The sequence below is a fragment of the Solanum tuberosum genome, unplaced genomic scaffold (assembly GCF_000226075.1).
Source record: "Solanum tuberosum cultivar DM 1-3 516 R44 unplaced genomic scaffold, SolTub_3.0 scf00215, whole genome shotgun sequence".
Taxonomy (NCBI): Eukaryota; Viridiplantae; Streptophyta; class Magnoliopsida; order Solanales; family Solanaceae; genus Solanum; species Solanum tuberosum.
Genome location: NW_006239140.1, coordinates 312,156 through 328,581, shown reverse-complemented (window position 1 = coordinate 328,581; position 16,426 = coordinate 312,156).

The following is a 16,426-nucleotide window of genomic DNA, read 5'->3' as shown; positions in this document are numbered from 1 at the left end:
AATACGTAATTATTTGACTTTAAATTTGCATTAATATTAATATATTTATTTATATTTGATTTTTAACAAATGAATATTATGAATTATCAAAATAATAAAAAAAATGAATTACTAATTTTAGGACATTACAATTGTTTATTGAAGAATTGGAGAAATAATGCGAAAAAGAGATAATGAAATATTAATTTTAGGATATTATTATTTTTATTGTGTAATGAAATATATTTAAATTTTAAAAAAAATTTAACAAAGTACTCCGTACTCTACATGGAGGGGTAAATAAAAGGTGGAGTGGAGGAATGGGAAGAGAAATGAAAAAAAAAAGTTATAAAGAAATGAGATTCATAAATTTTTATCTATTAAAATAATCTCTCATACAACTATTACATGGTGTGCCTCAACCACCATAAAATTTTTCTATATAAACGGCATGATGTGTACGATTTTTTTTACCAAAGTAAGTCATTATTAAAATTAATTCACCAAAATAATACGTTTTTTTTGAAATTTTACAAAACTAGTATAAACATAGTTCACAGTAACATTTTAGGTTATATTTTATTCAAAAAAATTCAATAACAAAAAGACAAAAGCTGACAGATTAAACAAACATAAAACGTTATTGTCAATAACGTTTTATAATTCGTTATTCTGAGGCACATTTTATAGCTAAAACATGACTTAGAGTAACGTTTCTCTGGAATGACTGAAAATTGAAATTCAATATTGTACATGCCTCATTCATTATTCAAATTTCCACTATTAAAATGAATATCTATATATTCACTTTATACCCGATGTAATCCCACAAGTAGTGTCTGGGAAGGATAAAGTAAACAAAGACAAGCATTTGAGGAAAATTCTCCACCTTCTGAAACGTTTTCACTTGATAGAAATTGGTAAAAAAAAAAAACTTTCAATTTAAGTACATACAATCCATTAGAACAACATCATTGCAAGGTTCAACCTCCGAAGGAAGATGACCATGCAGAGACCATAGAACGAAGGAAACTGCTAAATTACAGAGTACGAAATGCAAAATAGTAGCTACTACAGATGCTAAAGCGAAACAACTGTAAACGAGACATGGAGATCCAGCAGCAAATTTCTGATTTGTTCTTAATTAGCCAAAATATATCTATTCATTTAATAGTGGAAATTTGAATAATGAATGAGGCATGTACAAGATTGAATTTCAATTTTCAGTCATTCCAGAGAAACGTTAATGCGAGTCACACTTTGGATGTAAAACGTGCTTCATAGTAACGAATTATAAAACGTTACTAACAATAATGTTTTATATCTGTTTACCCTGTCAGATTTTTGTCTTTTTGTTATTGATTTTTTTTGAATAAAATATAACCTAAAATATTACTGAAAACTACGTTTATACTAGTTTTGTAAAATTTCAAAAAGACATACTATTTTGGTGAATTAATTTTAATAATGGCCTACTTTGATCAAAAGTTCTGATGTGTACACACTGTTGAAAGTTTTTTTTTTAATCATCACAATAAAGAATATTTATACTCCATGCATTTGAATTGAAAAGGCATTCGGTCATAGATTTTAAATATTTTTTTGTTTATTTAAAAATTATGAAGTTGAAGATAAAGTAATGTTTATTTATACTTTTTTGAAATAATATTAGTGTTTGAATATATTCAAATATAACTTCAAAATAAAAGTGAGTTGAAAAATAATGAATTTTAAACTTTCGTGACCAAACACATATTTTCAAAATAAAGTAAAAATTATTCCAAAAAAATGAGTAAATTTTTGTGATCGAATGGGCCCTAGCGTATTAATTTGACTGTGCATAAATTTTAAAATAAAAAAGTCTGTTAAATCTTAATATTTTAAATTTAAAATGTATAATCACAGTAACACATAATTATCTTTTAAATATTGTGATTTTAACATGACAAGATCTTGTAAATAATAAGGAATTATTACATATATTATTTAGAATTTTGTCATTATTTTAGATGAAGAAAAGCTCATATGACTTGTAATAACGCCACATATATTTTATTTAAATTAAAGTATTATATATGTCACAGATGTATTATCAAGTTAACAAGATCTTCTAACTTCAAATATATTATTTTAAATTGTTCCGAGTTCTATTTTTTTTATAAAAAAACTAACAACAAATGTGAAAATATGTGAATATAAATGAATTATTTAAAATGTATCATTTACAAAATAAATTTTATATTCAATAATATAGAATAAACATTTTCATTTTGTCCATACACTAAATTAAATCTAATGAACCCTGTCGTGGTGCACTGGTGCAGGTAATTTTTTTGCATTTTTTTCTGGGTCTGATTTCTGATGTGTTACATTTATTCTATATTATCAAATATTTATAACAATAACTTTGCAGAAACATAAACAACAAAATTTAAAACACGTATTCAAAAACTACAATTAATAACATAAGCATAAATTAATGGTTGTAAAAAAATATACCAGGATCTATAACAATAGGATGAAAAAGAAAGGAAAAAATTGTACACGAATATTTAATTGTACAGAAGAAGAAGAAGTTCAAAATTTTCGTTGTTTTTTAAAATGAGAGGAAATCCCTCTATTTATAGCTAGACAACAAAGAGTAGTGTGAACAAACGTTTATTGTGCCTTATCAGAAATGTCAGAACTCTTCGGAAAAGTTACAACCCTTCGAAAAGGTCATAACCTTTCATAAAACGCACAATTTTTCATAAAAGTCGCAACTCTTCGTAGAAGTTACAACTTTTCATAAAAGACCCAACTTTTCATATAAGTCGCAACTTTTCATAAAAGTCACAACTTTTCATTAAAGTCGCAAATTTTCATAAAAGTCACAACTTTTCATGAGAGGGGAAGGATAGTTTTGGAAATAAATAAATTAAAAAAGAAATCCTGGTTTGTGGTGGCGCCATGTAGTCGGGCCTAGGGTTCTCTTATATATATATATATATATATAATATATGATTTTGTTTGGTGCACAATAATTAAGCTAGTGAATTACCGTTATAAATCAAAGAATCAATTGCACACTAAGAAAAAAAAAACAATTCAAATTACACTAAAATAAAACTGCTTACTACCACCACCCCGTTTCAATTTCCATGTGAACCCAAAATATTTCTCACAAAAAACAAAATAAATTAAAAGCTTATGCAATAACCAAAACAATGAGCATAAATAAAATATAAAATAAGTTTCACATACAAAAGAAAGTATATATAGTCATTAGTGAAAAAAAGAATATGCAGTTTAACAATAATATTTATCATTCACCTTGTTCACAAGTAAAATATAAAATAGATTCCACAATAATTTAATTTGTTCCTGAGAGAAAAATAAACACAATTATTTTACCTTCTTTTATTTACTTTGCTTCAATCCTGCAATGGTAGAACATTCGTGTTGATAACGTGTTGTAAAATTTAATGACAAAGAACAATATAAAGAGGTAGACGAGAAGAATATAAGACAAGAGTAACAATATAAGATAACTTTCTTTCTTCTAGTGTTTACCAAATCTTCAAGTGTCTACAATATGAACTCCTATGCCTCTATTTATAGTTTAATCACAAAGTCATACAAAATGTTAGCCATAAACATGACATTAATCATGAATATAATGGAGGAGGTTATGGAGGTGTAAGGTTACAAAGATAATGGTCATAAAGGTGGAGGTTATCTTCATAATGGAGGAAAGTAACGGAGATAATGGGTGAGAGTAACTTCTTAGTGTAGTGGACATTCACACTATAATATTTTATAATAGAAACTAAGTATTCCTAAGAGTAAATGTTTTTACATTTAAAATGAGAGGAAACATCGATTTCCAAATGAGTTCATGAGGAGTTTTTGGGTATAATCTCTTTTAAGAGAACCTTTTGAGTAATAATCTCAAAGCTTGAGGATGATGAATTTTTTTTTAAACATATGAGTTGAGTTATATTTTGGGAGTAGTATTGAGCACCATTATGGGGACGAGTTCATACAACTCAAAGTCGTCATAAACCATGTAGCCAACGTGGGTAGAAAGGGTCATACTTTTTAGATGATTCCTTATTGCTTTTCAAACATAGCATAGTGGATCCACTTAGTTGATGATGTATTATACTCCGGAAAGGTATACGACAGTTTTGGCAGCATGGGCAAGACGTTGTATCATCACATAGCTCATAGTGATGGTTGTCGGTTAGAGAATCTCCCACAATGAGTTATTTTGTATCTTTACATACAAATTGAGTTGTTATTGTAATTTTTAAATACATTGAGTTGTTATCTATTGTTTTAAATGCTTCATATAAACTGCATCTTTATTGTTGTTTTTATACTGTATTGAGTTGAGGTTGAGTTTAGTAGAGTGTAGGTGAGCATGTTTCATTCTTTCCAAGTTCAAGCTTTTATGTTATGTTCAGTATTCCCCTCACATGCTCGTACATTCAATGTAATGATGACATTTGTCCTGCATCGTTTCATGATGCAGATACACGATATCGAGGTCATCAACATGCGCTTCGTTGATACAATAGCAATTCGAGTTAGCTTTGGTGAGCCTCCTTGCTTCCGGACGATTCCATTTACTTTCTATTTTTTAGGATGTCATGAGTTTTTTCTCGACATCCATCTTTGTCATTTAGAGGTTTCATAGATAGACAGTAGTAGTTCATGAGTCTTTTCCATTTCCATCGTTGGTGTTTGAGACTCGAGTTGCCTTCTTTGGGCTAGTTGAATGTTCTTATACGTTTCTAAGTTTATTATTTTGAGTTATTTGAGTTAATTTTATTTTTTTGAGTTCATCTAATGTTCAGTAAGTCTTCCACAGAGAGTTGAGCAAGGCGAATGATTCGCTTGGGGCCAACAATGGTTCTCGAATGCCGGCCACGTCCAGGGTGTAGGCTCGGGGCGTGACAATTTCCACAGAGAAGGCAACATTCTTAAAATTCTTCGATCTACTGAAGTAGGTAAATATTATTATACATCATGTTGATATGTAAAAGATATTGTAGTCAACAAGAGAAAACTAATAGAGTATGCGACAACAACATTGACAGAGCAATGCTCATCTAAGATTCACAATAGATTACCAAAAAAGTTAAGGACCAGGAAGTTTCACTATTGAGATCTCCATTATTGAGATTTCAATTAAGCAACAGGTGATAGCTAAAAATACTTTATGAGGCATTAATCTGAACGAATTAAGTTTCACATGTATATTAAAAGACTAGTTTCTAGACACGTATTTTGCACGTGTATCCCATGTGATTTTTTATAGATCAATAAAATGAGTAAAATTACAGAACTACGACATTAAAAAATTCATAGAAAATCAAATTAAAGAAGTCTAATAATGAGAAAAAACAAACAAAAATATGAAAGAAAAATACAACATATACATCTCTCTTAAGACTTTGATCATAACTATATAGCTGGAAGAAGAAATACAAAATCAGTACCTAATATTTCGGGTTCTTATCAACATCTTCTTCCACAATGAAGCAAAATTCAAGAATTTTCTTCACCAAGTCAAACTAAACACATCAATCAAATAGTAAATAATAATATTCATTTCATGTTACCTTATAAATATAAGCTCTTAAACACAAAACAAAATAAATTTACTTGATGTCGTAATTTACTATTCTTTTGTACACATATATATATGATAGTTTCTTATGAGTTAGGTGGTTGTTGTTGCTAAAAACAGTTGATGTATGATTAACTAAGCATAAACAGTAGCTACAATTTGATTTGAAGCTCCTAGAGACGAAATTTAGAAGACCACCATTGAAGGACTTTGAGAAAAACTTGAAGAAATCATGAAATGGATATAATAATTTTGTCATATAAGAAAAGGGAAAGAATTAGAAAAAGTGAATTAGTTATATAATCTCCAATGAGAGACTGTCACATGGACTAGTTCAATTTTAGTCATTTTATGTCGTTTTGTTGACCCTTACGCGCCTACAAGAGGTGTATTCAACTTCTTGGACAGGTCAACGTTTAAGGATCACAAAATATCGAAAATAAAAAGTTTAGAGGGTGATAGGACCATGAAGTAAAAGTCTGAGATGATATTTATCATGTCCTCCCACTTTGAGTGTGCACAAATATACAGTTAAACTTATACAAAGTTGAACAAGTAGACACATGCATCCTATGTGACGTAGGACGTGTGTGTCTACTTGTTCAACTTTATACAAGTTTAAGTGTCTACTTGTGCACATCCAAAGTTAGATGATATAGCTACTAGTTGAATCCAAGTTAAAGAACACATATATGTATGATGTCTTATTTTTTGTTATTGAACGTGAAATGAGCTAAAACGACACTTATTTTGAAATAGAAGGAATAATAATATTACATCATTCACCATTCATGAATCTCAAATTAGTTAGAATTGTTATATCAATCTTTCATATTTAATTTCCTTTTATGTAAATTTATTTCATTTCAAAATTGAAAAACAAAGGGACAAACAATCTTGGGAAATAATGAAAGGTCACTTCATGAGTATTGCCTCTTTGTTCCAAGGTAGAAGGCCCAATTCATAACTTTTGTGGACACAAAAATAATAAATTCCTAGCCATTTGATCCGCTCAATAATTACTCCGTTTATAACTTTGCAATTTCAGTTGTAGTTGTAACAATCTGACTTCAATAACAATAGATTATTAGATTCACAACTGACAAGTTAGATATTCTCATTAACTTAGTTATTAATGTAAAAAGGAAAAGGACAAAACAAAATACTCTCTCCATTTCAAAAAAGGAAGACAATAAAGAATGATCATTTTCCTCTTCTTTTTTTTTCACATTTTAATTTCAGTTTTTCGCGCGACATAAATAAGGTCATAACTTTTAAGATTAAAGATCATTTTAGTATATTTGATATAGTTTTAATTTAAAATCACAAGATTAAAAAAATACTTTTTTATTTTCTAGTAAAATATATGTGAAGTCAAATTAGTTCATTCTTTTTTAAACGAGGAAAGTACAAACTTTACTAAAGTATATGAATAGTATGTCCTTGAGCATGTCTCTTGCCACTGCTCAACCATTTTACACCAAACACTAAGGTCGTTTGGTAGAGTGTATAAGAATAATGCCTTTTTATTGATTTTGACGATTGGATCTCTCTATGAATGGAAAAGGGGTGCTTCGGAAAATATGGTGTATTAGTAATGCATGCATTAGTAGTGTCGGCATTATTTCTTATACACTGTTTGGTTTGACGTATTAGAAATAACAAATCTTACATAATTTCCATTAAAAAAATGTATGTTTACAAAAATACCCTTCACACTTTATTTCTTTGTACATTTCCTTTGCTACAAGATTCTTTGCTAAAACATCAAAAAAGATTTCTCTGTTAAAACATTATTAACTCCTCTTTTTTTTTTCAAATATAAAATTAAATAGTTATTACTATTGAGTCAAAATATTTTTGTGGAAAGTTGGCAAAGAATTTTTTTATCAAACTAAATCGTCACAATAGTAAATATTTTGATTAAACTATATTGAAATAAGATTTTTTTTTAAAAAAAAGAAGATGTCAATTTTGCTAAGCTCAAAATTCTATCACATATCTTGCTAAGCTCAGCCTCAATTTTTTTTGAGATAAAACGAGTCCAAAAATAAAAAATAAAAACTGATGGATAAGGGCGATATAGGCAGCATAGACCTGAGATAATTCCTAACTGCAAAGCGGTACCCTATTAAAATCAGTATATGCACTTTATATATATATATATTAGGAGTCTGGGCATATGCTTTAGCAGCCACATATCCTATTTCCTAGTGCAATTGAAATACAAAAAAAGTATTACTAACAATCAAATTTATAAATAATGGAGATGTTTTTTTAAAAGGTTTAGCAGCCACAGAGAAGATGAAAGGTTTCTAAAACACAGTACCATGGAAAATGGAGATATTTTTTTTAAAGGCTTTGAGGGTAGTTTTGTAATTATATACTCTAATGCAAGTGTTAAAATGATATGTATTACTAATACCTAGGATTTCTTAGTATTAGCAATACACAATATAGTGTATAATTAATGCTTGCATTAGTTATACATGACATGAAAAAGTGTACTAAACAAGGTATTACTAATACACACCTAATGCATGCATTATTTTTCCTAATACACTCTACCAAACGATCCCTAAAGGCCTCATTTGTTTTCATTAAGATTAAGACATCTGAATCTGAATACACGTCTGAACATTAAGATTTGCATTAAGAGCTAGGTGTCTAGATCTGAATACACATCTGAATATTAAGATGCGGTCTCCAAATCTAAACACTGAATGATTATTGTTTGTTTTCAATATCTGAATGTGCATATGAATCGAACATTATATTAATAAAATGTTATAAAAAATTCATTTCAACAAAAAATATTACTTTTTGATTAAAAAAATATCATAATCATTAAGCATATTATAAAAAAAATCACGAATAAAAAGTATTTTATAGGCACAATAGAATATCAAAAAGTTCAATAAGTATGATAAGTACTAGTTGAAAAATAATAAATAAGGTATCACATTATCAACGCCGAACATATATTTTGGCTAATTAGAAAAACTAAAGAATTCTTATCTTTTTTTCGATAACCTTAATCCAATTCTCTAACTTGTGAACCTCTAACGTCATTCATGCTTTTTTGTAGCGGACACTTTCACAAAGTATACTAACACATGTACTGTATAATGACTCTTCCCATCCAAGTCCATCTAATTTTTCATAAATCTTCAAATGTAGGTGCACTATTTTTTTAATCAATAACTCCAGAGCAGTAATCATCTTCTCATCAATTTTCAATTCAGACGAATAAGTTTTTTTTCTTCCCTAAAACTTTTTTTCCCCAGCTAAAACTGAAGATTGGGATGGAGAGTTATTAAGAGCTCCATTATTTTTGTCATCAACTAGTTCAACAACAATAATATATTAGTGTTATCTCACAAACGAATTTGATGATCAAAGAGTCTCAATAAAATTATTGGTCAAGCTTTCTAACCAAACAAGAAAATAAAGGCTACTTAAAGTTTATCCCGGGATTAACTTCCCTTATCCATTACACCAAACGACACCCCTTAGAGTTAGTGACTGTAGAGATGGGATCCGTTTTTGAATATCTGCACTACTCAAGTTTCTTTGATTGTGATGGGCTCTGTTTTTCCATTTTCTGCATAATGGCAAAAACTTTATTTTTAAATTTTCTGCACTGCTGAAACACTGCTGCCAACTTCTCTGTTTTACCATGTTTTTCCTGATTGTTGTTCATCTTGCTCGTTTCTTAAGATATCCTTTGTGCACTGCTACAACGTATCATTGTTGCCACGTAACATTGCTGCCAGCTTCTCTGTTTTACCATTTTCTTCATAACAACACAAACCTTTTTTTAAAAAAAATTCTGCACTGTTGCAACAGTACTTCAAGCTTTTCTATTTTACCGTGTTCTGTCCAATTGTTGTTCATCCGGCTTAACTCGTGTCCAATTGATCTGCTTTGTTCCCTCATGATTGTTTGAATCTACTGTTAGACACATATGTGCAGTAGGGGTTTCCCTATGCCTTACATGCTACTTCTGCAAGTCCCATGCATAGGAACTGGTGTTGTTGTGCTCGACAATGTGCACCCTTGGGTCTTCTCACGTATCTCTATTCCATTGCTCTTCATAACTGTTGTTGTTGTGCTCGACTCTTTTTTGTTTTTTTTTCTTCATTCAATGTGATTTAGATTCATATAAGTGCATGTGCATGTATCCTATGTTGCTGTAACAGCCCAAAAATGTCGAGATCCTCCAAAAGTACTGTATTCTTGGAGGGTTCGAGTAACACAATATGTATCTATGTGTGTAGTCTGTGAGTGTTGAAGAAGGGATTAACTTCCAATCTAGTTTGGGATTTATATACGAACTTCGTTTGGTATTGAGGCATTGTTTATTGGTATTAACATTGCATTTTTCTTTCCATAAATACAAGTACCTTTCTTTTTAAGTGTCGTTGTTAGTTAGATACCGTCTTTGTTAGATTTGTCAATTATTGGGTATTGATGGTATGATCTTCTAGCAGCTGTTAATTTATTGTATCTGGTTTTCTGATGTTCCTTGAATTTACTTTGATCTTCGTTGTTCGGAGTTTTCGAAGGGAGGGGAAATTTTGACTGGCTTCTTCAGTTTACCTCAAATCTTGTTTCTCCATTATGATAACTCTCCCTTAGACATGCAATTCACGTTTATCGTGCGCCTAGAGAGGCTTATTGTTAAGTGTTGGGTGTATAGATCTACTTAATGTAAAATTTCATGCAAACATAACATTGCTGCCAGTTTCTCTGTTTTACACTTTTCTGCTAAGTTGCTACCAGTTTCTCTGTTTTAAACTTTTCTGCCAAGTTGATTGATGTATCTGAAAGTTTTTCTAATAGATTATTTTCTTATTTCTTGCAGCTTTTGTAGATGTTCCCGGATATAACATGACAAAGACTAAACTTCAATTTTTTTGCCCAACTTTTGTTGATTATTCAATGAAGATACAAGCTTAGAAGATGGACTAACTCATTCCTACTTTGCTATGCAAAACCTTGGATGTTATCTAAGCTTTTTTTGTTGATGAAGCATATATTGAAACTTACATCATGTGATGCTCACAAATTTATTGTAATCAATCGCACTCTTTATTTATATCGCCCTGCAACCCTTTCTATATCATCTTTTGTATCCAGATTTATAGATGTAATTAATTTGATATTTGTTAGATTCTTGTGATAATCAATGGTTGTAGGATCAATGGTGATTAGTTAGAGACCATAACTATTGACTGTCTCTAAAGGTCAATCTAGGACCAAAATTGTTACTCGTCTCTAAATCATAAGCTAGGACTAAAATTAAAGCTTATCTTTAAAACAATTTTAGGCACATACTGTTGTTCTTCCCTAAAACTACTCTAGGACCAGTTTGTTATGGTCGCTAGAGCTAATCTGGGAGCAGATTTTTAATGGTCGCTAATGCTATTTTAGGACCAGGTCACACTCGTCTCTAAAGAGTTACTAGGACTAGGCTGCGGAAGGTCGCAAAAGAGGTTTAACGACGTGACTATCGAGGTATCAATGGTCCATTTGAGACTATATGGAGTCTCTAAAAGTATTTCACGACCAGTGTTTTTTGTCGTCTCAAAACCATTCAGGGACCAGTTTTTTGAAATCGTCCTTATTGACCAGTAGCGACGACACTTTCTAGGACGAGTGACGACCAAACTTTTCTGGTCTCGATTGCTCGTTTGGGACCAGATTTGAACTTTCAGGGACTAGATTTTCCTTCCTTAGAGGTTGCTTTTCTTGTAGTGAAGGTTCAATTTTTTTTTTGTTTAGCTCAAGAGAAACTCTATTCTTTCTCTTATCATGAATTGCATTCCTATTAAACTTCCATGGGCATCCAAGCATGACGTGACAATCATGCATTTGAATGACATCACAAAGAACATTATCACAATACCTCCCAATGGAGAAAGAAATCATGCATTGCTTAGTCACCTTAAGTTCACCAAAATCATCCAACCTTTGCTTATAAGGAGTAGTATGTTTAATGCATGTAAGTTTCAACTTCTCCACAACGTATGAACTTACCACATTAGTACCACTTTTACTATCAATAATCATAGAACATATATTACCATTTATCCCACATCTTATATGAAAAATATTTTCTCTCCTTAAATTAGCTACTGTGAATTTAATCTCTTTTAATCGTTTAATCAGCACATCAACACTATTGATGTCGTTTTGAGTTGAAGATTCAATTTCTTTACTAGTTTGAGACATCTCAAAAAAATATCAAAGAAACAAATATCTCTCAATTTTGCTCTCTCTCTTTCTCAATTGATTTCCCTCTCTCTTGCCTTTTTCCACTCAAAATACAACTTTTTGATGGATCCTTCAGAATTTATACATAAACCCTATTAGTAATAACCTTCTAGAAGTATGATGTACAAAGAAAAAAACTTACCAATACCCATATAAATTAGGATTGATGAGACAAGAAAAATACCAATTTGTGTAATAAGAAAAACATCAAATTTCCCCTCTTCTTGATTTTCTTCTTTGAGGTAGAAAATCAAGAATCAAAACAAATCCGTAGTTTCTTGAAATACCTTAATTTTCCAGTAATTTAATTTTCTTTTTAATTTTCAATTTTTTTCCTTTGTAGCTTAACTTTTAAGAAACTACAAAAGGAATTTTTTTAAATTCCCAAGATTATCAAGAACGAAACCTTGATGGAATCGCTCTGCTATCATTTGATAAGAATCGGGTTACTAGATGAAATAAGAAAATAGTGCAAAAATGAAAATACTAAGATTAAAGATGGAAATTGAAAGATGTGTGAAATTCAAGAATAAAATCCCCGATTTTTAAGATAAAGTTCTAACAACCATAATTAATCTTAATATTCAAAATTAGCGAATTAAAAATAATTATGATATTGAATAACTCAATTCAAGAACTTAGATCAAAAGTGATCTAGACCCCCTATTTTGAAGAAATTAGAGACAACAATTAGTATAAGACTAATCACCTTCTTTAATTTACGAATAGAACCAAAGATATCAAATTAAGCATTAATCTTACCTCTTAAAGAATAGTTTGTATAAGGTTGTAAGATAAATTCATAGTCACCTTAGACAAAGATGTAAAGAAGAGAAACCTCTTAAATTCCGAGTTCGAATGAGGGAGATATGCCAGTTTGAAGTCAGCCTATCCAGTTAAGGAAATTTACCCGAATTAATGAGGGGTAATATGGTATTTTCCTTATCCCATTAGCTCTAACCATTTTTGGAAATATTTTAGGGGTCTAAACTATCTTAGATCAGTTTTCATAATTCAAAATCACGCTTAGGATTTTGGGAGGAGTTTAATAGGAGGAGTTCAAGCGTTCGTCAAGATTTCTTGCGAATCGAGTATTTATTTTGCCAAATTAAGGTATGTAGGTTTTCATAGTGTTGGGTTCATTTACCCACATGCCAATATGTGAATTCCATTCGTAATTTCATTCTTGAGGTTGAATGCTTTGAATTTTTGATGGGTGTTCTTGAGGTTTTGTTCTTCATGCTATGTTTATGGAGTTGATGAATTCTTGAGGTGAGGATTTCGATTTTTGAGGGTTGTTCTTGAGGTAAACTGAGTAGATTCTCGTGTAGTTGTATTGGGTAATTTAGTCTAAGGAAAATTTGAGGAAAACAATCAATTCTAGGCGAATTAGAGTCAAAAAACGAGAAGAAAAATTCGTCGGATTGTTCTTGAAAGGGGCTGGGGCACCACGCCTCAGATGCACTAGGGGGGCTGACGTGGAGAGCCAGAAGTGAGCAAGAATTAACCCCAGTAGTTGGATGCCCCACCCCTGAGCCTGGAGCGTCAGGCCACCTTCTTCTTCGTTCATCAATCCGTACTTGTCCCTTTGAGTTGAAATTTCATTCCTTTCTTAATCCTAACTATCTAAACTACATTTAATCATCACGAGGTCCTTCATATCATGAATTGTAATTGTAACACTTGAATTCATAATTCAAATTTATTAAATGATTAAGAGTAAAGTTTGAGAGTGTCCTTTGAGTTATTTTGAGAAGTCTTCTACAAACTTTTAAAACTTGTTTTAAGACTTGAGTACTTGAGTATGAGGATGAGGAGAGTTAAGTTTCATTTTCCAAAATAAATATATGGGAACTAAGTATTTCCAAGAGTAAATGTTTTACATTTAAAATGTAGAGGAAACATCGATTTTCAAATGAGTTCATGAAGAGTTTAGAGTACTATCTCTTTTAAGAGAACCTTTTGAGTAAGACTCTTAAAGTTTGAGGATGAAAAAATATTTTTAAAGTTATGAGCATGAGTTATATTATTGGGATTAGTATTGAGAATCGATATGGGGACGAGTTCAGACAACTCAAAGTCCTCATAAACCATGTATGCCAACGTGGGAAGAAAGAGTCATATTTTTTAGATGATTCCTTATTGATTTTTAAGCATATCTTAGTGGATCCACTTAGTTGAGGATGTCCTATACTTCGGCAAGGTATAGGAAAGTTCTGGCAGCGTGGGCGAGACGTTGTATCATCACATAGCTCATAGTGATGGTTGTCGGTTAGAGAATCTCTCAAATAAGAGTAAAAGAGTTTTATTTTATTTTAAAACAAGATAAAGTTTTAGGATTTTAGGATAGTGAATTGAATTGGGAAATTTGTGTGTTAAAAATCATTATATAGGCTTAGCGTAGAAGGCAAAAAGACGTAGTATAGTGTTAAAACAATTAGGAGAAAGACCAAAAAGCCCTAAAAATAACCGTCGGACCTCCAACAACTGCTGGACTTACGGTCTGTGGGTCCAATTACGAACCATTTTTTCCATTCGTAGGTGGGGCTGGGACCATACTTTTTGAACCTTAACAACAGTTGTAATGTATGGTCCGTTGGTCCACATACGAATGGTACATTCTAACCGTAGGTCCAAACTTTGACCCTAAAATTTCAATAAGTCTCGGACTCACCTACGAGACCTACCTACGACACTTATACTGGATGACGGGTAGCCTTGGTGAACCGTAAAAAAGGTAATGGTACTTAACATTTTAAAATTATTTAACTTTCCACCTATGGTTCCCACCAAAGATTGTGTGCTTTTTTGGGATTGGAGTGCTTCTGGCTTGCAACCTTTTGTGATATCTTCGGGAGTGTACATCGATCCATGGTTTATTAGAGCCTACTTGAAATGGTCTTTGTAGTTGATACGCCCCTGGGTGCTCTTGGTAGCTGGACGGCTGACACCCTTAGGAGTGGGCTGGCTCGTTGAGCGGCCTCGATATCTCAAATCATCTATAGAGTTGACACGCCTCCGAGGCAGTCTTGATATTTGAGCGGTTGATGCCGCTAGAAGTGGGTTGTATGGCTGGGTGGCTTGGGTTGATAGTCACTCTGGCTAGCTGGGCTGGAAATTAACTGGTTGAGTTGATTGTCACTCTTGCTAGCTGGGTTGGGATTTGACTGGTTCTTGGATTCAAATTTGTATTATTCTTCTATCTTGTAGACTTAGCTATTCTGTGTACATGTCAGGCGTATGGGGTCCATTTAGGTTTTATTTAAACCTGCGCACGAGTGTACCTTCTGGGTGTATGAGGGTCCACTTAGGTTTAGTTTAGCCATACTTAGATTTACTTTTGGTGTGCTTGTGTGCCTTCTTTGTATATCTGCTTTGGCCTCTGTTGGTGTTTAGATTCTATCTTTCTGAATTGTTTTTACCTTTCGTGCTCAGTCAGCCTATGATGCCTAATGAGTACCTTATTTTTTTGTAATTATGCTTTACTATGTATCTCTTCGTGATGCAGGTCCTAGTACCATCTACCAGCGATGATCATTTGTGCTATCTTTTGCATCTTGGGGATATTAGAGACGAGGGTGAGCACTTGGCATCCTGGATCAGCCAACCTCCTTCTGTACATATGTTAGCTTGTCTTTTGCCTTTGAGGCGGCTTGTTGTGGTCCACCTTTGGGACATTTATTTATTCTTGTTAGCCATCTTTGTACTCGTGTGTTCTTGGTTCTGGGAGGGTAGCTATTGTATATAGTTTTGGGTTTGCTTCCAGTTTTGTCTTCTTTTATTGTCAATATTCTTTTATCTTTAGTTCTACTCTTGTACTCAGTACTTGTCGTTGTGGGTACGAGTCGGCTTACCTACTGGTGGGCTTAATTAGATGCCATCAAGACTCAGGAAGTCGTGTCATGTCAATCAAAAAATTAATAAACTTCAAATTCTTATAAAATTATATAAAGACATATTGTAACTAAAGAATTATTTTCATAAATATATAAGGCATTTTAAAAAGAGAATAAGAACAATATTTTTATCAATTTTTCTAAATTAAAATTGTGTTCCCAAACACGAGCATTACTAATATAAGATTCTCAAATTTAGGCTCATAAGTCCTTAACACGAAATAGACAACTATAACATCTGAGGTGTTGCAATTTCTAATATGATAACTGAACCTCGCCGATAAATACGAGTGTAAAGATGACACATTGATCTAACTTAATCCCAAAAGCTTAGCTAATAACAGAAGGATTGTCCAAGTCCATATAAAGAGGCCATCAATTCATTTCCAACAAATCTGGGATTTAACCCACTCTAACACCCCTTTATGCTCAGGTCCGACTAGAGAGTGGATCGAAAGCCAAATGGGGAGGTACCTAACTTTGATGCCAATACAGAGCTAATAGAACAATTTTCTTTCACAGTAAAACCATACTAAATTAATATTCAGCAAATTAATAATCTCTCTAAGATAATATTTTTATTTGATCCTGACTTTACCAATGGAAAAAATCACTCATTTTGATGAGATAATAAGATAATATATGTTCAAAAGAC